Here is a 24477-nt window from a genome sequence, read left to right on the forward strand (position 1 = left end):
GTTCTAAAACACAGTTTACAGTACACCTAGCTTGAGGGGAAAGATCCGCTAAATTAATTCGCCCATACTTATTTATCCTTCAAAAGGAGACTCAGACAGAGTATGCACTTTCAAAAATATTGTACTGTCTATTAGGAAACTCAAAGTGTGACTTTTTGCACTACACAGCATACATACCTTACATTTATTTGTCAGTGGTGTTCTAATATCACTTCCGGTTTTTCCATCAATAATTACAGGCCAGGTTTCAGCCTGTACAATGGGAAAAAAAAGGATCAAGTCAGGCTTCACAATAGCGAGCCGCAATTTACCATCCGCCAGGCAGGCAGTGGACAGGGTGTCTTCTGGTCACCAACATTGATGGACGGAGCGTCAGATGCAATGGAGGAGTCCCGCTAATAAGAGGAATGGTTGGATGCATGCAGCTTACCAAATTCAACAGGACAACTACAACAACATACAGATACAGTACCCGTTCTTTTCTAATTATCTTTTAAGTAATGTTATTGCTGTGAACTTCTATAAGTGTTACTCTGCATTTCTTTGATCTCTGCTTCTAAATTCATCCCTACAGCCATTGTATAGGTTTTACTTCTGCTTTTTTTTAAACCTAATTTAATGTAAGAAGTGCTTCTCTGATTGCAGAGATAGGCAAGTGAAAACGCATAATTATTACTGCAGCCCTGTACTGTCGCATTCTTTCATTCACGGTTGCCGAAAGTACTACTTACTTTTCAGTACCCATGCATGCAGTAGTGCATGCACTACCTTTATGTCACTTAAAAGATTTATGGTTAGCTTTGTACCGAAAGATTTGTTTATCTTCAATTATTGTTTGTCCATGCTGTGCTTTTTTTTTTCTTCTCTCAACAAAACTTTCCCAGAAACCCCCATTCCCATCTATTTTCCAAACCCTAACCCTCTTCCCCCGGGCTGTGTGGTTTTGATTGATGTGTGACTAAATGGCAGCAATACTTCCAAACACTTGCTGGGGAGGATAAGGTCATTAGCAATAGGCTGGTGAAGGAATCCGAGGATATATTCTTACTCAGCTTGACACTGAGTCACTATTGGCGAATGAATGCAGATTTTCATGTGCGCCATCAACTTGATTGGTCATCAAGAACATCCTCCTCCTAGACGTGGCAAATTATTACGCTGCTGTGTCCTTCACCTTCAGTACTATTTCTTGTAGTAGTAGCCAATGTCAAAGAAATTCAACGCAAGTACTAGATATACTTTCAATACTTTACCATTTGTTAGGCTACATTGTGGCACTGTTCTAGTGTACTGTCACCTGCTATATTCTCTATCGTACCGTTCTAATGCTACGGTAAGGACAAACAAGGTTTCATTTTCTTTTTTTCCAGATGCTGCAACTGCCACTGTGTAACACCACAAGTACCACCGCAATGATGACATTTCATCCACCCAGGATTTCCAACCTTAATCGCCATTTCCCGTGCAGCCAGCCCTGTGCCTAGCCCTATTTCCAAACACAAATTACAGGTAAGATAAGTGTTTGGGGGGAGGTAGTATAATGGAGTATTAGGAGAGACGAGAGACTGACGGTCCTAGGACTATTGAATTCACTTACTCTGTGACAAGCACTTAGTTTTGAAAACATTTGGGCAATTACTAGTACTTACACAACTTGAATCAAGATGCCACTTCAGTTTCAGGAAAACAAACTTACTGTTAAACCCCCACCCACCAGCCTCAAAAGCAGTAAAAAACACATATGCTAAGATAAAGTTTAAAGTATATTTATAGATCCCTAACATAAATAATCTCCCACAAGACCCAACACACCCCCCTCCCGAACCCCAACGAATGTCCGTGAAAACTAAGTCCAAAAAAGTAGAAAACCCAACTCCCAATTCCCACCCCCCTGAAGTCTTTAAAAAAGTGGCAAGGGACAGTCTCCTCCTACTGCTGGCTGCTGTTGACTTTTCGGGCCAGGTCGGCATGCTCCTTGTGGAGGGTCTCGAGCAGGGTTTTAGGGTTGAGGAGCTCCTGCTCGAGGTAGGACACCCTAAGTGAAAGGCGGTGCTGATTTCTTTGCTGCTCGGCGGTGCCGGGTGGCTGCGGTACCCCAGCTCTGTACCGCTGGAGACCTGCTGCGCTGACTGGCTGACCCAGGAAGCGCGGAGGAGGATGCATGTGTTGCCGTGGATGTTGTCAACGTACTCTGCGTGTCCTCCTCCTCCTGGGCCACCAGCCGCCGATATTAGGCGACAGTGGCCTCCAGCCTCCGTTGCCGGGCCCTTTTAGCCAGCTCCTTCCATGTTGGTTTGGAAGGAGCATCTATATGAAGAAAGAAAGACATAGTCTGTAACCAATGCTCTTCAAGATTAACACAAAATGATTCAGCAGAAAGTTGTGTCACAGTAGAACTAGCAACTTGCAAGCGCAGTACATAACAATTGTGGCCATTATCTATCTAACCTCCCACTTCTTCATCCTTGCTCTAACATTAGTGGGAGTTTAAGGAATCAATTCAACGAGCACTATGGACTCACTCCATTAGAGTCGACTATGACAGTACCCCAGTCTTATTCTTCTTCTTCTCTCTTGTTTAGCAAAATTGGTACGTTAACTTCTGCAAGCCGGCATAATGCCAGCACAGTCAACTTGCACCCGAGAAAAACAGATGCCCGCCATGATGAGTGAGACAGACTTGCGTTACTGTACCAGTACAGTACATGCAGGTGGTGATGCTCTTAATTTTCTATTACGGGTGGCACTGAGAATACTCTGTTACAAGGGCTACTGCTTAATTAATTTAACTTTCACCCTACAGTGCCAATGAATACTAGAAAAAGAAAATGAAGAAGATAAATAATCTGAGTATATATCACTGCACATGGTATGTATTTGCTTACATATGGGATGACTTTAGGTGCTTTGCTTTTTATTGAGTGAACAGTGATACATCCACACATGAATGACCGAGTTCTTCTAAACTTATTAACAGAGGTATTGAGTGGCCATCGTAATAGCCAGATATATGCTGTGCTTGCAATACAAACTACTGCTACTATTCATGGTAGTATTCGGACAAAATTACAACTTCTTTTCCTTGCCTTTCCTACACTGGGACGGACGTGCGGGTGTGGTGTTACATGCTCTTCAAAGTAACACTTAGTTCATCCAGTGACCGTCTACTCTCTCTAGATACACATATGCTATCTAAGAGTCAGATAGTACCATGATCCAGGCATCCATCCATTCAAATTATATATCAATCATTCTTCTTCATGTCTCTCATCTGGACAAACCTTAAGTTTTCTCACGGGGAGCACACTATGCAGTCTGCAATCTCAATAAGTAAGGAATTTAAGAGCTTACCACTGCCCGCCACTATCGTGGCAACCCGCACAGCAGTTTGGTCCGGCACTTGCACCGCCTCCTCCCCTGAAGTCTCCTCCTCCACCTCTGCGATGGGCCCAGCACCAGATGTTCCACCTACAAAGTACATTTAAGAATGTTAGATGTCATAGACATACACCACTCACTAGTATTTTGTCTAGGACTGAAGAAATGTGAATACAGAAACCAATCTAATAATTTGTGACTGTCTACTCTAAAGTAAAAATGTCCCTTTTTCCAGGGAAGGGTGTTGTCTTGCTGCACTTTTTGGCACAACTGATGAATGCTTGCTTTTTTAACACACACCAGTTTTCTCATAACAGACAGAAGCTTCACTTCTAAGAACAAATCATCATCACTAGGACGGATTGACCAACGATTCAGCACCAAAAAGAAAAATTTAAGTTCAAACCAGGTGAGGGCTTGGCTCGCCCACAATAAATGTGTTAAATAAATCACTAAGCACTTTTCCATTTTTAATCAACCGTTTATGTTTTATGACAAGCTTGATTTTAATAAATATTTTACTTTTAATAAAGCTTTAAAACTTAAATAGACTCTGTGGTTTTTGGTCAAGAGTAAATGAGCAAAACGTTTTGCAATTTGCAAGCATGAGTCCGTGCCTCTGACACTTCTGGACTCTGACTCTGTACTCTTGTCCTGCGTTGGATAATCATCATTGGGGATCAATCATCGATGAATTCGGGAGCTAAATGACTCTGCCACACTATCTAGTCAATAAGGAGATTGGGGGTTCTTCAAAGTCTGATATCAGTGAGGTATGTGGAAAGTCTACCTGTGCCTATTATAATTGATAAACAATGCGGTATTTAGTGTCCATAGTTCTGTTTGTGCAGATTTGTCCCTGAAACAGTAGTAGTATGGATTGTCCTCCTATCCAAACCAAAAGTAAAGTAGTATCTTATTCTTTCTTGGTGGTCATTCACCTTTTTATTGTTGGTAATTGTCAAAGCATAAACATTTAGAAGATTTGAAAAGACATTATGGACAATCCCAGAGGACTGCACTCATAGAGCTATTGCTGACTGGAATGGGAGTTTCGTTCAACACCTTTTGCCAAATGTGCAATCTTAGTTAGCTACACAGAAAGACTAATAAGAATAATCTAGTAATACCACTGGGAGTCTTAGTAGAGGCAGGATAAGAATTTAGATACAGTCTACAAGAAGATCAAAGACGATTTAGAAAAAATCGAACGAGGAACGCTAGGAAAAAATAGGTACTCTATATTAAAATTAAAACTTACCGGGGCCAGCAAAGGAGCCCTCGCCTGACCGATCCTGGCCTTGAACAGCAGCAGCAGCCGATAACCCCTCCTCCTCTGTCCTCTTGCCCCTGGGGGGAGCAGATGTACAACATGAAAGAAAGAAAGACCCGAAAACATGGATGATTGTTGTCAACCAAATCAAACATTTCAAAAGAACAATAACAAAATATTTTGGCGAAATAGCAAATAGACAACTATTACACGGGATATATTGACCTATCTCATGTGGTCTACTACAATATTAGTATTGCTTGATTTGCGGACCGTCGACTTGGAAAGTTATGTAACTCACTAAACAAACTACTAAAAAGTTTCGCCTAGGACTGGCAGGCAGCAGTCCGCAGCACGCAAAGTGACAGACAAACTCCATTGTGATTGCAGATCAGCGGCAACACTAAAAAGTTTCCTACTACATTAACCAGTCATTAAAATACTCAAACTATCAATCCACCACCACTATTTCTTCTTATTGACAGGTGTACAAAGGAAGGACTGGACTTGAGTCTGGAGGGGCAGATTTACAAGCCCCTTGTGGCTCTTTTGCTCCATTGTTGCGTGACTTTTGTGACGCAGCTGCAGAACAAAAGAGGCGCCATGGTGCGACGTATATTAACAACATGATGCATATGGAAGATGAATCACGTTGTAAAGCCCTGCGCCATCAGGGGGCGTTCCGGCGTTCCGGCGCAAGGGAGGGCGTTCCTGTGCAGGAACGCATCCTAAAAGTGGCTGAGGGAAATCTACAAGATTTCAATCAGTCACTTTTAGGACAATGATGCGTGACTCAAACCCTGCGCCTGCTTGAAGCAGACGTACGGCTTGATGCAGCATTGGGGAGATAGGGCACCCCAGAGCATTGCTGGAGCTGCGCCATCGTTGCGACGCAACCCCAGCAATGCGCCGCTTTTACGGCACAGATGCGTAACGCTTCGGTGACGTTTTGGGCCCATGGTGCGCCGCATTGTAAATACGGCGCACCATGGGTGGTGGTGGCGTGGCACACAATTACTGGCGCATCCCTGCTACTTTGCAGGGATGCGCCGGTAATTGAAAATCTGACCCTTAGTGTCTAGCATTACGCAGTTCTTTAAACTACACTCATACATAATTTCTCAAGCCAATGAAATGAACACAAAATCGAAAACAAATAAGGATAGTAGCAATGCTACTGAGAAGGAGAGCAGTGCACCTGAAATGCATAGAAGATTTTGAAATATAATTTACCTACAATGTAATCAGCAGCATTATTGCTCTTGGTAAAAAACAAAAATTTGCAATATAATAACACACAGAGCAGGAGAAAACAGAGTAGTGATGAAATAGCCACTACTACTCACCAAGCCCGGGGATCTCGAGGCTGAGCAGGTCGACCAAGTCACGTTCCCGGTCCAGGAAATCCATCCAAAGGTGGGTGGCCTGGTTGTAAGTGCACCGGACACGAGAGTGTTGATACATGGCCCGGCACACCTTCTCCCACCGCTTCCGGGGCTCCCGGATCCCGTAGCCGCTAGCGATCTTGCCGCCTGCCATGATGGTCCTGGGGAGGCGGCGCTGGACATAAAACACTAGTGCGGACACCTCCTCCGTGCTAAAGATCTCCCGGGCAGTGACTTGCTCCCCCCTCAAACGCCCGCACAGGAGCCGGGCACGGGGTGCAGGACCCTTCCCCTTCTCAGGCTGCTTCCCGGCTCCCTTTACCATGGTCTGGGCAGAAAGGAAGGTATATAAGAAATAAGAAATAGAATAGGAAAGAAGAAATGAAAAGAGTTTAAAAAGTAGTTTAAAATTAACCAAAAGAAGCAGAAAACACAAAAATATAGAGCTAGAAAAATAGAGGGATAGATAATAAGTAAAATAGATTAAAAAAAACTTCATACAAGCAAAGGATGGCAGGATTGACAGAGGATACAGAAAGCATGCCCAGAACTATAGCAATGAATGAGAAACAAGATGGCCACGCCCGTTCACGACCGCGTGGGTAAGTTTGCGTGAGATTTTCCTCGCGATCACACGCGAACTTGTACTAGCGAGCCGCACACTTTGCGAGATTACACATAGCGTCCGGAAACGGAAATAGGTCACGCAAACGAGATGGCCGCGCTCGTGAACGACCGTGAGGGTAACTTTGCGGCTCGCTAAAACGCACAAAACCATGCGAACTAACACGCCGCAAAAAAACAAATCGCATATTCGCATGAATTTGCGGCTTCCGAATTCGATCTCACGCAAATTCGCGCCCCGCGAATCCCACGAAACTGCAGAAAAATGATTTTTGCAAAACTGAAAGCACTCAGCAGGTGCAAAAGTTCAAACTCATTATTAGTAACCATTCCCTGTAGTGCTTCCTGAGGGGCCCCTCCAGAGTTCAGTTGCCTACTTGCAACTATTCTATGACCCTGCTCTGACACTCACAGCAGGCTCAGAGAATAGCTGCAAGTATGCCACAAAGGACCTGTTAAAAAAAAATTACACTGCAACAGAAACCAATTACAGATAAGGAAGCAGGTGCCAGACTGGAAGTTCAAATTCAGTGACACATTAATCAACCCCTATTTCATTCATGTCAGTTGAGGCAGGGCAGGTGTGCTTTTCCCCCCATAATCTACAGTGATGAACCAGAGGGTGGCAGTGATGTACCAGAGGGGGGCATGGGTGAGACAGAGGGTGGCAGTGGTGAAACAGAGGGTGCTGTGATGAACCAGACATAGAAACAACATGGTCGCGACCGTTGCGACCCGACAAGTAAGTTCGCGTTCGCGAACTGGTAAAAAACACTCACAAACTGGCTGAAATCCTTGCGAACATAAAAAAAAATCTGCAAATTGGCGAAAGTTCGCGGATTTTGCGGATTGTGAATTCGTGAATACGCAAATTCGCGAACCACAAATTCGCAAAATTCGCCCATTCTTATCGATAGGTCAGTAGGATAAGTATAGTCAGTTTCATCATGTTGAGTACCAGGCAGTATACTCAATAGAGAACTGGAAATTGCAGGCAACTCGAGAGCAACATCAAGCACAGGATTGGAAACCGGGGCCAAAACATAATTTCTCAAAATCGAAGGACATGAGACTGCCGGTGTTATACTAAGAAGAATCGGCCACTCTGTGTATCTTGACATTGTCAATAAATATATACCTGTTCTCCTTACGACCTGGAAGTGGTGGTAAAATTACTGTTCTTGTGCCCTTCACTCCAAGCACTGGAACCAGAGCTTGATAAGAGGGACCAAATTCTTTCTTGTTCTCGATCGTCTCACGAATCAGTTCTCCAACTTGGGGTAGCCAGCCAACTACCGGGATCTGCAACGCATCATCCAAGGTGGGGGGCAAATGTTCCTTTGCAAGACAAGACTGTCTCTGGTCTTTTGTAGATCCTGTAAAAGATTGCAATGTTCATCTACGTCTAGGAGGCAGCTTGAGCCACCAAGTCTAGACCGCCAAGGTCCGGGACCTACATCTTGATACCAAAGAGCATCTCGTATGGGGTCCGCCCATCCAGAGACCTTCTAGGGAGATTTTTAAGAGCACGCTGCACGCTATTGAGGTGTGCCAGCAAGTTCCTGCCAGTGCCTATACCTCGAGCCGTCAAAGACTGCTTTAAATCTCGGTTCATCCGTTCCACAACACTATTACCCTCAGGTCTGTATGGATAGGAAAACTTGACTAGGACCCCCAACGAAGTCATGGCATCCTTATACGCCTTAGAGGCGAAAGCTGGACCCTGATCCGAATGGAAGGGACCACAGGCAAAAATCCCTACAAAGATACACAAGTCTCTTATGACAGTCCGTGAATCAGCGCTGCGGTGGGGCCAGACTCACACAAAGCGTGTGCATGAATCAACTGCTACTAAGATGTACTTATACGCAGTGTCAGAATAAAAAGGACCCCAGTGATCTAAATAAACAAACCCAAGGGGTTTATTAGAAATGTACAACTGTGTCTGGGGCGGACGCGCAGCAGTCGATGGCTTAATCTGCTGGCAAATGTCACATTGAAGGACATAATCACGCGTCTGTTTGTACAGCCCCCGCCACCAGAAACGTTGTTGTAGCTGAGCTACAGTAGCCAAAGCGCCCGCATGCGCAGACACAACACCTTCATGAGCTGCGGTAATCAGCATAGGCCTGCGGTCCGCGTTGGGAAGCAACCTCTCACCATCGTCAGGTATTTTCACATATGGAACTCTATCAGGACTTAAGTGGTATGATTACTTCGAAGGGAATCCTTTTGGATATTTTTCTCCCTTCTCAGTTGCAGCAACAGCTGCCAAGATATCATCATCAATCTTACTTTTGGAACGTGTAACCGCTGCAACCAAATATGTTGATACCGTTGATTTTGCTGCCTCATCGGCAAGCGAATTGCCAACAGCATGGACTCCCACACGCTGATGACCGAGAGTATGAATCACAAACACAAGTGGCAACTGCTCTTTAAGCTCAGCCACTCGGACCCAGATCATTTTATGTTTTATTGTGCTACCCTTGGAATCACGAAAATCATTCTGAATCCAAAAGAACATGTTTTCATTGTAAGATTGGACACAGTAGTAATAATCACTCACAATAAGAGTCGTCACACCAGGATCAGCGTACTCCAATGCAAGCAACAGAGCACAAAGCTCTGCCAATTGTGTGGTGCAGTCCTCAAGAGTCTGCGTGTGCACGACTCTGGACTTGAACTCATCATTCACCATGGCACCTATCACAATGGTCTAAGCATGCGTGCTTAGACCAATGCGCAACTTGCGCTGAACCATCAGTGTGTATGATGCAATGGAAGTCCTCCAAAGGCCGCATACCCAAAGGGGCAGGATGAACAAACTCATACTGCAAAAACTCCTGCGACTGTAAGGAGGCAAAAAAAATAAATGTGACATCCGGAGACGTCAATGATGCTGCCCATTGTATCCACCAAGGGTGCAAAGCTTTAGAATTTGGTACACTGGCTTTCGTCACTGCCTCTAATGCAGGAAACGGGGTCACAACCAACATACGTTTTCCCTGCGACAGTGCACGTTCCTTGAGAATCGCCATTTGCACTGCTGTCAAAACTTTTTCCACAGAGAAAAAAACGCATTTCAGCCGAAGTGTACAAGTGTGACTTATAAGCAATAGTTACAGTGTCTCCTTCGTTAAAAGTAGGGTACGTGAAACACACCGCCCCAGGGATGATTCTTATCTCCAGGTTGGTGTGGTTATCACGAGTCAGTAAGAAGTTAGATTCTAGAAGATCAGCCTGCAAAGATTGCAAAATAGCTGAATGTTCTGGCAGCCAGCAAGATTTGGTAAAAGTTGGTTGTATTAAAGCATACAAAGGCTTGATACGCTGGGCATATTCAGGAATATAAGTACGTCCGAAATTCAAAAATCCCAGCAAGGACTGTAATTTCTTCAGAGTTGTAGGAGCGTGCAGTTGTGCGCATTTCTCCAAGAAGTGAGGAGCCAATCCTCATCCTTCATTGTTGAGCTCTTAGCCCAGGAACAAAACTGTACTCTGCAATGTGAGACTTAGCAAAGTTGAATTTGTAACCAAAGTCCGAAAAGTTACAAATTATGCGGTAAACGCAACACAGATGCGCCCAAAGCTCGTCGTCTGTGAGATAAATGTCATCCACATACAAACACGCTTCAGTGTCTATTCTCTCTAAGAGAGATACTATACGGGCAGCAAACTCGCCCAGACTATTCTTATAGCCCATCGGTAATCTTTTATACTGGTGCTGTTTGCCGCCACAGGTAAATCTGGTCCACTGGGAACTCAGTCCGTCCAAATTGTGGGCAAAAAAACGTTGGATATGTCTAGCGTGGTTTTAAACCGCTTACGCACAAGACCATCCACAAGAGCAGAGCCGTGTGTATTCTGTACTGCACAGTTACGGCAATGCGAGTTCAAATGCCGATAATCCAATACTAAACGGTGCAAGCCATCAGGCTTGGTCACAGTAAAAAGAGAGTTATTCATTGGTGACACACAAGTTTCAATCACACCTTGATATTCCAATTGTTCAAGGATTACCGCGACGGAAGCCCTAGCTTCACGTCGGATGGGATATTGAGGCTGAGGCTGTGGCATAGATCGTAAAGGAATTTCGTGGTGTAGGGAAAATGTATCCCAACCACATGGTGTACGGTACAGAGCCAGCGCAAGATCCTTAGCCCAATCTTCTGCAAAATTCAGCGCATGCTCTTTCGAGACTGTGTGCGCGAAACTATGGAGGATCACCTCCTCCCCTCTCGGAGCTGCAAGCACAAAAGGTGGGGGCAAGTCAGCCTCCGCTAACAAAATTTCATATGTAGTCGTAAGATTTTCCCAAAATACCACTTTGATGGTACGCTGTATGTCACCTTCAATTAAAAGGACCATGTTATAAGGTCTATCAGGGGGAGCTACTCTTGTATCAGCTGTCTCCACAACAACATATCGATCAGTCGCTGTCACCTTCAGTAGCGGTCGCAGGGCCTCTCGCACTATGGTAATCTCTGCCGCGCTGTCCAGCAAGGTCAGACCCCATGTCTGATTCCAAAGCTGCATTCTCACTATCTGTGGAATATCTTACTGTTAAAGCGGCAACTTTAATTTTCTGAAACTGGGGTCTCTTCGATGTTGAATCGTTCTGCTTGCCTTTACTGTCTTTCGGGCGGGGCTAGTCGCGTCCCTGCTGGCCACCCCGACCTCTGCCCCTTCCTTCACCACCGGTCGATGAGGCCGATGATTCCTGAAAAGAACGAGGAGAGCGTTGTTCAGAAACCTGAAAACAATCAGGTGATTTTATCGTCGCGCGATCGCGCGAGTCATAAATACGTTCTGTAGGAGCAGGCACAAGTGATGCAGGACGAGACTCCTGTTTCTGCTGTTGCTGTTTACCCTGTTTTTGTTTTTTTGTCCAATTCTGTTTTTTGGTCTTGAGCTGTTCGTCAGACTCTGACTTCGGCCCTTGGGGTTGCTTTTTCTCTTTAGTAGAAAATGGCTTGACTCCCAAACTATTGCGGCCCACGGTCTTATAAGCCGCCACAATAATTCTCGGTAACTGACAGGGTTTGGCGGCATTGGGCACAGCTTGCAAAGCATTAGACACCTGAAATCTCACAGCATCTCCCTTGACATTCGCAAGAACGAGATCGGAAACTACGTCACAACTGCAGCAGAGGCGCATACCCAATTCAACCGCTGCCTCAGGCCCGTGCTCATCTTGAACACGCTTAACGACGGTCGGAAGGACAGTCATTGACGGTGTGCCAAAGCACCTCGTATACACTGCCGCAAAGATCTTTCCCCATGTCTCACAGTCACCAGCTTCTGGGATCAAGTAGGCATGCTAATTGTCAGAATCCTTTGTTTTTCACCAGGAGTCATGTTAGGAAACACTGCTTCCAGCTGGTCAAATTTCTCTGCAAGCCAGAAAGGAAAGTCATCCTTATCCTGGGGCGCTTGCCCACCACTGCGTTGACATTACAGGACTAAGTTTCATTCCACCCTGTCCAGCTGGAAGTGCTGCACCACCTGGGGCCCCGCCCGGGAGATTGCGGGCAATGTATTGCACTAACATCCTAATTACACTAATTGCAACTACATGTAGTCATCTTAACTCAGCAACGGTACATGCCCCGTGCTGAGGGTGAGGTGTAAATCCAGCCAGAACAGGCCAAGTCGTGCCCGGAATGGACAAAGGACCTAACCTCGGAGTAATCAAAGTATGGGGTAGGACGCCATTAAACCAAATTCGGTGCTGGCAAGCGTTAATTGGAACTTCCTGTGTCCTATAGGGAGCACATTCCAGAGGCACGGCAGTGGGAGTGTATGTTTCGAACACATAGGTATTCGCATTCACAGCCGGGAAGGTCACCCACGAATAAAGAATTTCGTATGGGTAAGCCACTTCCGCGCTCACTACCATGATCACAGCCATGCCATCCACATTGACATTATAATTCTGCAAGTGATTGTGCACCGCAATGCGACTATGTTGCAGAATGTCCACCGCAGCCATAGCGACACAGAAATGAAAAGGTACAATAAAAATGATGTAGCACAACTGGGTAGTACATCAAGATAACCGTTATGAAAGAATCAAGCTTGAAAAGACCTATATAAGTATAGGTAGGTTTGACCGACACCACTGTTTTCCGGAAACAATAGCGAAGGATGTTAAGGACTGATATAAGTACTACTCAAGTATCATGTAATAAGACCACCAACGATCGGGCGCCATGTAGCAGGGATTCTGCTCCTACACAGAACTGTGCATAGAGACTTACAGCCAGATTCATGAAGGTGAATAGCGTTCGCAAAGGGCCAGATTCCTAGAATCTGGCCCTTTGCGAGCACAATTTTTGCATTTGGGATTCATCATTCCAAATGCAAAAATCGGTAATAGCGAATTCGCAAATTTGCGAGGAATTACATTTAAGGAATATCTATTAGAGATTCCTTAAATGCAATTCATCATCCATTTTCAAATTGCGAATTCGCTATTTCGGGCCGCTATTTACCGCGAGGTCAAACCTTGTGGTAAATAGTGAAAACTTAGAAAAATGCTTTTAAAAGCATTTTTCTAAGTTGCATGTTGCACATACACATGTCCTTTTGACATGTGTGTGCCCAACACCTGTTTAAATTTGCATTTAAGGGGTGCTACAGGGTGTGCTTCGGACACCCCTGGCACCCTTTAAATCGCTATCTTATTTGCGATTAGCTAATTGCTAATCGCAAATAAAGAATACTCCCCATTTATTCCTATGGGCTTTTTGGCCCATAGGAATGAATGGGGAGTAATTCCTTATTTGCGATTAGCAATTTGCTAATTGCAAATAAGGAATATGTAGGAATCGCATTTTTTTTTGCGATTCCTACATGAATCCCGTTTTGCGAGCCTGTAATAGCGATTCCTTATGAATCGCTATTAAAGACTCGCAAAACGGGTCTTTCATGAATCAGGCTGTTAGAACCTCAGTGAATTAGTGTGTGCCAAAACTCACCTTAGTATCCAAAATCCCCTACCAGACTAGCAATCAGTGTCTCATTGGTTCTTACCGACCCCCAATGATTTAGACAACCCAGAACATGGATTTAGAACACCTCAGGTAACGTGGAACACATGAACACTCTTTCGTTATACTAACATACCAATCCAGAACCAGGAGTAAATGAGGACACGTGCGAGTTTGAAATGTTTATTTCTAATGTAGTGTTCTCAAACGCAGTATCTTAGCTAATACAAGCAAACATATTATAAGGAACAAGGTTAACAGCATGGTTACTATTCCATAAAATACAAAAGGCGAAAGAATGTTAAAATGCTAAAGGGAAAAGGTCCAAATAGAACCCCTGTTTACCCTCCCTAGCTAGTATATTATATTATATTTACAGAAGGTCTCTTTGGATTTAGAAGGGCGGGCCCATACCTTTGGGTTCCTGCACCAACTCTCTGCATACGGATATTCATCAAGTGTGTAACTCATGCTCTGTGCAGTGCATTATTAATTGCGCCTAAACCCAAAGTTGGCCACAGCTGCATACATATTATGTCTACTCAGTGCGCTGCTCAATCCAAACAACAAGCGCTGTGTTGAAATAACCTTGAAGGCCTCGGCACTCACTGTACAGACATAGCTTACCAAGCAAGGCTGATTTTATAAGCAAGCATGTTATTCTCGTGTGAAGCAAAATATCCAACTAGGCAAAAAGCTTTAATAACAAAATGTGTTGTGTGCAGAGGCAGCAGAAAAGGAAAATGGTGTTTAAACTTCTAACAAGCTCATGCTAACATAACACAGTGCAAAGGTGAAACCAAAACACGAGACAAGTTCACCTAATATCTGCCCCTCAAACGCACAGTGCACGGTCGCCCAGCCAGGCCAGAAAATTTTAAAAAAACGTTGCATAATCTTCTCTCATAATTGCACTCCATCCTGTGAGAAAAACTGTTCTCACTTGATGCATCCATGAGGTATGAGTGACAAACGAACTGTCCTAAACACCTTATCTAACTTCCGGTTAGACCATTTCACTGTCTCTTTGAGATCCCTGACTGACTTTCCACCTCTCCAACTCAACCCCGGGTTAAGGTTGGACTACACAATTAAGCGTTCTTCTTTGAAAACCAACACATTTCTAGGACAATTAGTTCAAATAAGTCTCTCCGACCTAGCTCTGTCAAGTCATTGCCTGTTAGATGCACAATTAAAATCCCTGGAAACAGAATACTCCTGGACAACATTTTGTCTAATGCAGTCCTCCAGTGGGACAAGTGTAGCCCGCCTTGTCTGGAGAAAGTCTGCTGATATTAAGATTTAATTTCTCACAATGCACATTCACCTGCAGAATAAAAGACCTTTGTGCACCTCACGTAGGAGTGGCTCAACACACCTTGCTCCTGCTTTGACAGGTGGCAATGGAGTATACAGAAGCTGCATCACTTTATCATGTCCTCCAATCTTGTTGACAGAGAACTACAGTAAAGGATGGAAAAGTTAGAAAAATTGGCACGTTTACAACATGTTTAATCTCAGTTAGTGCTTGTAGCAATCAGATTTCCACCTACCTATCCTTTGAATTGCCTGATGCACCAGTCACATGTTTGCCACAGTGGTAGCTGTGCCAATCCAAAATGAATGGAAACCATAGTCTGCAGGGTCAAGACCTGCTGACACAAGGGCCCTGCTGAGCACCTTGGGAAAGTGAAACCTTGTGAATGGCATCCATCCTCATGTAAAAGGTGGGGGGCCTACTGACCCTTCTACTTGGTGGGCCATAAAGTCTTCCAGAGTCCCCAGCAGACAGTATTCATTCTCAGTGGCCTGGAGAAGCCATGTGTGATCTCCCTGTTCATTTGGTCAGTCTTGGAATGGACAATGGTGACCACTAGGTAGTCATTTGGCAATTGATTATCCACTAGCTGCAGGCCACTGTTCATGTCTTTTTAGTTCTTTGCAGCCAGCTCCCCCACCCTTAATGCCCCATAAAATGCCAGGGAGAAAGCTCCCAAAAAGAGGCAAATCTTGTTTGATGACCTTCCCGCCCTGTCAATGTTGGCCATAATAGTTGCCAGTTTCAATGTGTCTATGGGGCGCCTGCAGTCTTCCAATCACTGCCGGCACTTCCGCACCCTTTGACCCAGGAAAGCTTAAGTCCCATTGATGTATCCTAGCATATTTTCACGAAAGGAAATTACCACAGTGTGTTACTTGGCATAGGACATGGGTCAACCCTCATCCTGCAGGAACTCCAAGAAGGCGATTAGTGACTCGGGTGAAAACCACTCTCCCACCCCTTTGTCTTTTTGAAGCCTGCGATACGTGCAATGTGCCCCCTAATAGGCAACCCTCATCCTAGGTGCTAAACTAGCCACCACAACGTCTGGTAAATCGGGTCAACAAGCCACCACAGATGATCTGGGAATGGTGAAGGGAACTCCGATGCTTCTGGTTAATGATACCTGAAAGACTGCATCTTAAAACGAGACAAAGCGCCCACTGAATTATTTAATATGCAAAGGCACTTGTTTTGATTTAATGTTGACATTCAGCCTCAAATATAGCGATATGATTTCCTTAAAAAATCTTAAGATCATTTTCCACTTGGTGGCATGCTGGTTAATGCATTCCACCACAGTTGTGTTCTCTGACCAGAATATCACTGATTGATTGCAGAACTGCACTGGCCATATTGTGAGGGCCACCAAAATGGAGAAGAACTCTAGGAAGTCAATATTCACCACCAAACCAGATACCACCAAGTCTCTTGGCCATCGCTGTGTACACCAAGATGCACCCAAAATGGCGCCAAAGCCTGCGCTTAGGGTAGAATCTGTAAACATATCTAACTTCTTATTGGTCTTGGTGGGGCTTGGCCAAACTGTTTGTCACATTAATCCTGGGCAGACACACCTCTGTTTTACAGGCTCACGTTTAAAGTTGACAACTTTTCTTGAACATTGACATTTGTCACCCATTTGCTTGCATGCTTGTATGGATAATTTTGCATGAAGAACTTTGCTTACATTTTCACACCTTCATAGGCACATTATCAGAGTCTTGAACATTCTGTACAAAAGCTTCAGTTCACTGCTCGAAATTATGTTGTTTATTTTTGTTTGCTTGGGGACAGCCTGGTCTGGATAGAATCATTAATGGCAGCCTGGCTGTGACTTCAGCATGACATCGTGGGTGAAGTTTATCATATATGCAACATCTCTCCTTTGCCTAGTTAAAGGAACATTTCGTTGACACTGTCAATGTTGCCCCATGCCGGATTTATTGCCCAGCTGAATCCTGGTTACCTCCTGAGAAGGATGGTACCAAGCTCTATATCAAGATGGACTCCCAAAAGAAACATACCCACAGGAAATTGGGGAGTTAGGTCATCCTACAGGGAATCTTGCAGATTCACCCACCCTAGGCATACTAGGATAGCGAGCATATATTCCATGTTACAGCACAATGGTTGAGTTGTTCATTTTCTTCAACATTCTCATGGTGCTTATTACTCTGTTCTGTTTCCTTCTATTGATTATTCCAGCACACATATTTTACACAATAATCTGATTGCTTCACTAAATATTGGAATGCCAAATCATATATTTCTAGGGGCATATTTACAATAACTGGCGCATCCCTGCATATCAGCAGGGATGCCCCAGTTATTGTGTGCCGCAGCTCCGCCACCCTGGATGCGTCGCATTTACAATGCGGCCCACCATGGGGCAAAAACGGCACAGATGCGTCACGCATCTGTGCCGTAAAAGCGGCGCATTGCTGGAGTTGCGTCACAAGACCGACGCAGCTCCAGCAATGCTCGGGGGGGCCCTATCTCCACAATGCTGCGTCAATCCTTACACCTGCGTTAAGCATGCGCAGGGTTTTGACGCAGCATGGGCCCAAAAGTGACTGAGTGAAATCTTGTAGATATCACTCAGCCACTTTTGGGAGGCATTCCTGCACCGGAACGCCCCCCCTACGATGGAACGCCTTATTCTGGACAAGGGCTTTACAACGTGACGCATCTGGGAGATGCGTCACGTTGTAAATACCCCGCACCATGGCGCATCTTTTGCGCCGCCGCTGCATCACAAAAGTGACGCAACAGCTGTGTAAAAGAGGCGCAGGGGGCTTGTAAATCTGCCCCCTAGTGTCTCTCCATGAGTTGGCAAATGAAAGGGTTCTAGATTTGTTTCTGCAATTTCCTTGGGGAGTCAGGGATGTTATGTTCTGGGGTTGCACATACCAACTGTTACCTTGCCAATTTAGGTGTACAGATGGTGCTCTGTGAGATACCCTGGACTCAGGCCAACATATTCTGATGGTGTGCATGGACTCAGTCTTGCGCAGTTTCGAAGTTTATATTATCCAACAAAGGCACCGTTTAACTGAGAAAGTATGAAATGTACTACAATAATACTGACCCATTGAAATCCATAAAAAATGCATCCCTTATTCTCATATCCTTGCGGGCCTCAATGGACAACGTAGTATGGTGGTGCCCAACTTCAGACCAGACGTGGCCTGTGCGATTGACTTGAAAAACAGGTGGCCCATAGATATGATGCAAAGCCTAAAGTTTAACTGTCTCACTACTACCTGCAACTAATGTAGTGTCACCTTTTTTTGCTCCCAGACATTCCTCCAATGCCCTTGTGGAAGTCCTGATCGTCTCCTGTCAGAGCCTAGACACGCCTGCCTTGGAATCCTATTCTATCCTCAAGAATTCAATTGAGTTAGCTCTCTGCAGGTCTTGCATGTGCCAGAATTCCCCCGAACATTCCCATCAATTCCTGGAAAAAGTCCAAAGACTTCCATACTCTGCTGTTCCACATGAGAATAGGAACAGGAAATCATCCAAGCAAAGCAGTGCCCTCCCATGCACTGATCTCTTCCTAAATACCCACTCCACGAAGTAAGCACAGGAGACTGGACAACCCATAGGCATACATTTGTCACAGTAGAGAGCATCCACAAATTGGAACCTAATAAATGAAAATACTCAGGTTGCACCGGTAGCAGCCTAAAGGAGAATTCTATATTCATTCTTGTTAGCAAAATCACAGGTTCAAGATTCTGAAGCATTGCAATTGCTTGATTTAGTGGAGCTTTCTTGACTGAGCACAGTGTCCCATTGATAGTCTCATAGACAGTTTAACCTGTGGGTGTGGACGTGTTGTGAATCAAACAGTACTCCCTAGGTCTTCCTTCTGGACTACTCCTATGGGAAAACACATAAAATTCCCCAAAGGCATGGAGCAAACCGACTTACCACCCTCTGCAGGTTCCTACATTTTAAAATCCCATTTCTAGCAATGCTAGACTTCGTCCCTAATGACTGCTGATTTTTGCAGTATGCCACGCCCACAAAACCCTCAGCTAGAATCCTGAAATCATTCTTAAAGCCCTCAGACTGAGCTGCCCTTGTGTTGCTGTAAACATTCAACCATGACACCATTGCTTGACAGTTAACTGGGGAGTGGGTCTTGACCAATATTTGATGCACATTCCTGATTTTTGGGGCCTCTATCCTATGTCTTTTTAAAACACTTGGAATCAGAATGTGAGGGTGGGACACAGATAGAACAACAGTGCCTAAATGTGCAAGCCCATACAGCTCTGGAGCAAGATCTTTTGTTGAAGACCCAGCATAACCCCGTCCTTGCCCACCCCCTGAATTACAGGTTGCCCTCAAACCCACCGGAAAGGACTGGCTTGGTGCAGCCTCAACCTTCTGTGGCTTCATGCAACCATGTGTTCACATCAATCTGATCCCACATTAAAGTGGGTTTAGTGGCCTTAAGATGCCTAAATTATTTGACATAGTCCCTCCATGCTGTGGCTCCAAACACATCATGCACACAAAATATCCTATTCTGGTAGAACACCAACTATGCCCCCAGGTTTTGGAATCGCTCTCCTATGCTTGCCTGGAAAATCAAGAAACCCTTGACCCAATTCTTCACTGTCTCCGCCACTCTTTTTTGGGAAGACCAATGCCCACACTCCCTAGAATGTGAGCACTCCATGGACCACTTTATCTCGTCCCACCGAGGTTACAGTTTATTCACACATATCTAGGTAATTGCTCTTACAAATCTTTTCCTTAATATCTGTAGGCACATGCCTGCAAACTGCTCGTGCTCGGAATGTACATCCCCCAAACACTTACTCAGAAATGGTGCCAAAATACCTGCTGGTGTAGCTTTTTTAGGAGGTGAAGGGCCCAAGCTGCTGCTGGTACTGTTTGTGCCCCACTATCTGCTTGTGAGATCCTAGCCCCTAGTGACCCTGTATCACCTTTTCAGCTGAAGCACCTACCACTCCCACCTGCTCTGGTATACCCTGCACCCTATTCAAAACAAATGAGCCACCAGCCTCCTGGGCCTTTTGACATTATTGCTCTCTGTTACATCTGCCAATGTGCACCCCATTAATGGTACAGACAATACCCCTACCTTCAATAGCCATGGCAAAACACTGACTAGGTTTGCTATCAACTCTGGCTGCCCCGCACTGCCTGGTGGCATGACCCCAATATCCATGCAGAAATTACCAGTTGGTACAATGCTGCTGTTTGCCGCCAGCAGTACCACTGCCGGGTAGCTGCCCTGACCTCCATCACCACTTACATTGCCCAGCCCAGCAACACAACTTCAGGGGTGACCCGTGGTCCTTGACCCCGTGTAGCTATTTGTCCCTTGTCCCTCACCCCACTTCTTCATTAAGGGGAATACCTCCTGTGGTGCAACCTCTCGGCCCTTTGCCACACTGCTGGCTCAACAGGCTGCCCCCTTGTGGGCCCTGTGGGTGCAAAATGACAAATCTCATCTATCGCATCCATCCTGTGAGCTAACCTGTGCATCATTTCCTCCATGCTACTAGCAGGATGTGCCCGCTTGGCGCCCTTCCTAGCACTACCTGGCATCCTCATAGAAATTTTATTCAGGTTCGCTGAGGGCAAACACTTGCCGCTGCAGTCTCACTCGCAATGCAAAAAACACCAATATTTTAAAGGACTATGTCCTAACATGCACAGCTCCTAGAAAACCACTCACCCTGCACAACCTGGATCACAAATCCCAACTGAATTAACCCCTTCCGTGTGTTTGTCGGCCAACGGCAGTCGCGAGCACTACCTCTGTGGTGGTACGCACGTCTGTTGGCCGACGCGGCCCTGCCCACTCCGCTAAACTGCAGCACCGTGGTAGAATTGCCGCCGCGGTTAAGCGGTTAATTCCCTTGGTGTAAGAACTCTTCATAAAGCAAAAACTAATGACTAAAGCTGAGCTTTCCATCCCAGTAACATGGTCTAACTCACACGAACAATGCCGCCTAAAGGCACCCATAGCATTCTAAACGTTCAAGTCTGCCCCAAAAAGGTATTAAGAAGCACTCTAAAGAGCTTAAATATCCCCCAATACTAATGAACCTACACCAAAAGCACTCTAAAGTGTGTCGAGGTGGGGGCTCTCTCAGGGATTGTTGTGTAGTCGGGGGGCATTGGGGATTGTGCACAGCGCATTGTTCCTAGGTGGTGAGCAGGAACAAAGAGACCCACTAGTCGACCTATAGATCTTTAAATATAGGCTTTTCCCGGACATCACCTGACTTGGCTCAATCCGTACCCCCGCCACAACCCCCCAGTCCTGTAAATAGTCTCCGGCTCCCTACTATATTGTCAGCTCTCCTGAGTGGGAGTGCCTCTGGACGAGATAGAATTACTCCTTCGCCTAATAGGAGTAAATCTTTTGCCATTTCAGGGTAGGAAGTGGTCAAAGAGGAGTGTGGAAACACCCACACACTCTCAAGTATATAGGTGTTCCCAAAGTTTCTAGGAAATAAACACCATGGAATGCCCACTTCCCATCCTCCAGCAGGATTTACCCATGCACAATATTGCATGGCTGTGTGTTAGTGTTTGAGTCCATTGATTTATGACCCCAAGGTCACCTTATGGGCATACCATTACTTTTGTGTGATTATTTACTAGAATAAAATGTCATTGTTTGTATGGCTCCATGATTTTTTTCTCCCAATGAACCTCACTACTGTCTTTCTTCCTGGGCTCGTCACAGACTGTTATTCTTTTGAAAATAAATAAGATAAGTTTCACAAATTCTCGATCACGTAAATAATAAACTTGAAGAGAAGCAAGGCAGCATCCACTGTGAAAACATGTGACACATCAGGACCCTGTTTCCCCAGGACGGAACAACATGTGGTTTATATTTCAGCCCCTTGTATCCTAAATATATTCTTGCATTGTTACGCTTTCTGACAAAGTATCCACCAAGCAGGGGCGAGCATCTTCTAGCCAATAGAAAGGCAAATATTTTGTGGGATACTTATAGGGTCGACGAAGGAAACCCTGGCCCTGTTCCCAGTCAAGTCTCAACAATAATACCATAGATTTATCAGCCAAGTTCTAGAACACTTCAACATTCTCACGGGTCCAATTAGGCTAATCAAACCAATGATCGAAAAGAGGAACACATCAAATCGTCCAAATGCAGAGGAGAGAACACAAATCACACCATTCCAAGTACTAAAACTGACAGTCAGAAAGCCCCCTATTTCATTTTGACACTGCATAGTATTTGCCTGTCCTTCAGGCAGTAAAACCATTGGCTTCACCTTGGGTTTAGCTTGCCACATTTCCTTCTAAAGTCTGATTGTTGACTCTATGAGTCACAAGAGTTGAAATGTTAGAACTTGAAACCTAAAAGCTATTTGCATTCCCATTGTTCACTGCTAAGAGGTTTTTTTTACCACGGAGAATGAACGTGTTCTGTGTAAATTTTCTCAAAGTGTCTCATGATCCCCGTCAGGCATAATTTTACAACGGCATCCATTACCAGTACCTTGCTCTGAAGTCTGCATGCGAAACAATCGTCAATATTGACAGCCATATTTAATGAATCAATTAACAGACACCTCTTCCAGCTGCTCCTGTAGTACATTAGGTATTTAACCCCGCAGAATCCACCGTTGCCAACTCCGCTCTGCTCAAATGCATTGCTAGACACACATTACTTGATAACATAAATACTTTTCCTCCACCTGAGTTCTTTTGTATACGGATTATCTGGTCTGAGTAAAATGACTAATAATCCATGTTGCATCAGCTTATATAAAACCACGAAATAAATCATAAATATGAAGTAAGAAAACAAATCAAACAAATAGCAGTTTAGAAGCTAGGATGGTAGGGTGTTCTTATTGATTAGAGTACATGTTAATCTGCAGGAGAAGTAAGTAATACTGAATAATTCATTTCCTACACAGTGAAAAACAACACTGAATATGCTGGAAAATGTGAAGAAAAAACAACTTAAGAGTGTCGGACTTCCGCCTTTTTATTGAGTAAACTGACAGAAACTAAAATGATCACCAACGATAAAGAGGAAAATTAAAAAAAAATATGGGAAACGAGAAACATAGTAACATAACTGCTGCTGTGCCTTTTCGCACTCATTCAGAAAATATATTTTTCAGATGTTAACTGTAGCAAGCAATATTTTTGTGGTGTTCGAAATACGGATACATATCATCAACATATGCTTTTCAAGTGAAACATGCTTAGCCACTACCTCAAGAAACTTTTCACAGCAAGGGTATGACTCAGATAAGTAACACCAGAAACCGCGTTTGAGACTGGTTTGAAGAGAAACTATCTGTTACGAAGAAAATATATCTCTCAGTGAGACATTTTCTTCTGGACCCAGCCTGTTCTGAGCAACAAATCTGAGAAAATATTGCGTATTGAATATTTGGCACAAGGCAAAGTTTAGCAATCATGAGAGATTTCGCCAAACTAACACAACGTCAACATAATATAGACACACTCAGAGAAACATTCACAATATTTACACTTTTTTCCTTGACACAAGTCAGTATGCCACCAGAAATAACAACAATGTATCTCAATACTTAACCCAATCCATTGAAAACAAGAGGTACTACTTTGCATAGAAGCAGTCCTCAGTGAAGGTCCATGAAGTGGGGCCTTGAAAGGCATGATTACTCCACCAAATGTTCCACTGCTATGTAGCAAACTCTGCCAACCAGTGGCATAATATTTGTGGTCCCTAGTTTTGTGAGGAGATGGTTGCTTATTGAGAACTGAGTACTCAAATGACTAAGGCAGCAATCACAGTGGGGCAGATGTTTACTGGACCCTGTAAAGACTGAGCAGGGGCAGGTAATTATCAGCTCATGTTACAGATCCTATTCTGAATTAAATCTCATAAGTCCATTATACATGTGGACTTGAACGCCTATTGCACGGAATTCTTTATGTTATGGTAATTATCGGGCCTTTTTCCAACATTGCATTTTGGCAGATTTGACTTGTCAAAATTGACTTAAGAAAAATAGGGGGTGTAGAGTTTATCACTCCTGATAATTAAGGGGTGCTGGAAACTCTGAATGGTTTAGATCAAAAATGGGGTTGTTCAGGAATCTTAATTGTATGGGTCAATTGATGTAGCCTTGAAGGAGTGGAATGCACAAGAGAGTAACTGTTCCTGCGCTTACAGCTTGCTCCTTCTGCTACCAAACTGTGAGTGTTTTTCAAGGGCAGAACCAAATGTAGGATTCGCACAAAGCAGTTATGTAAATAAATAAATGTCATACTGCTCCCTTCTGGTATCAACACATTTTGATTAGAATAGAGAAAACAAATCATCTGGCATTGGAAAATGAGCATTCAGAATGTTTACCAGTGCATCTGCTTTTTTGAGAATCCCAAAGAATTGAGAAGATAGACATTCCCCCTATGTCAATGATCATCATCCCAGCCATTAGCCATGAAGCATTCCTTCCTCAAGAC

Source organism: Lissotriton vulgaris, chromosome 11 (genome assembly GCF_964263255.1).
Source record: "Lissotriton vulgaris chromosome 11, aLisVul1.2, whole genome shotgun sequence".
Taxonomy (NCBI): domain Eukaryota; kingdom Metazoa; phylum Chordata; class Amphibia; order Caudata; family Salamandridae; genus Lissotriton; species Lissotriton vulgaris.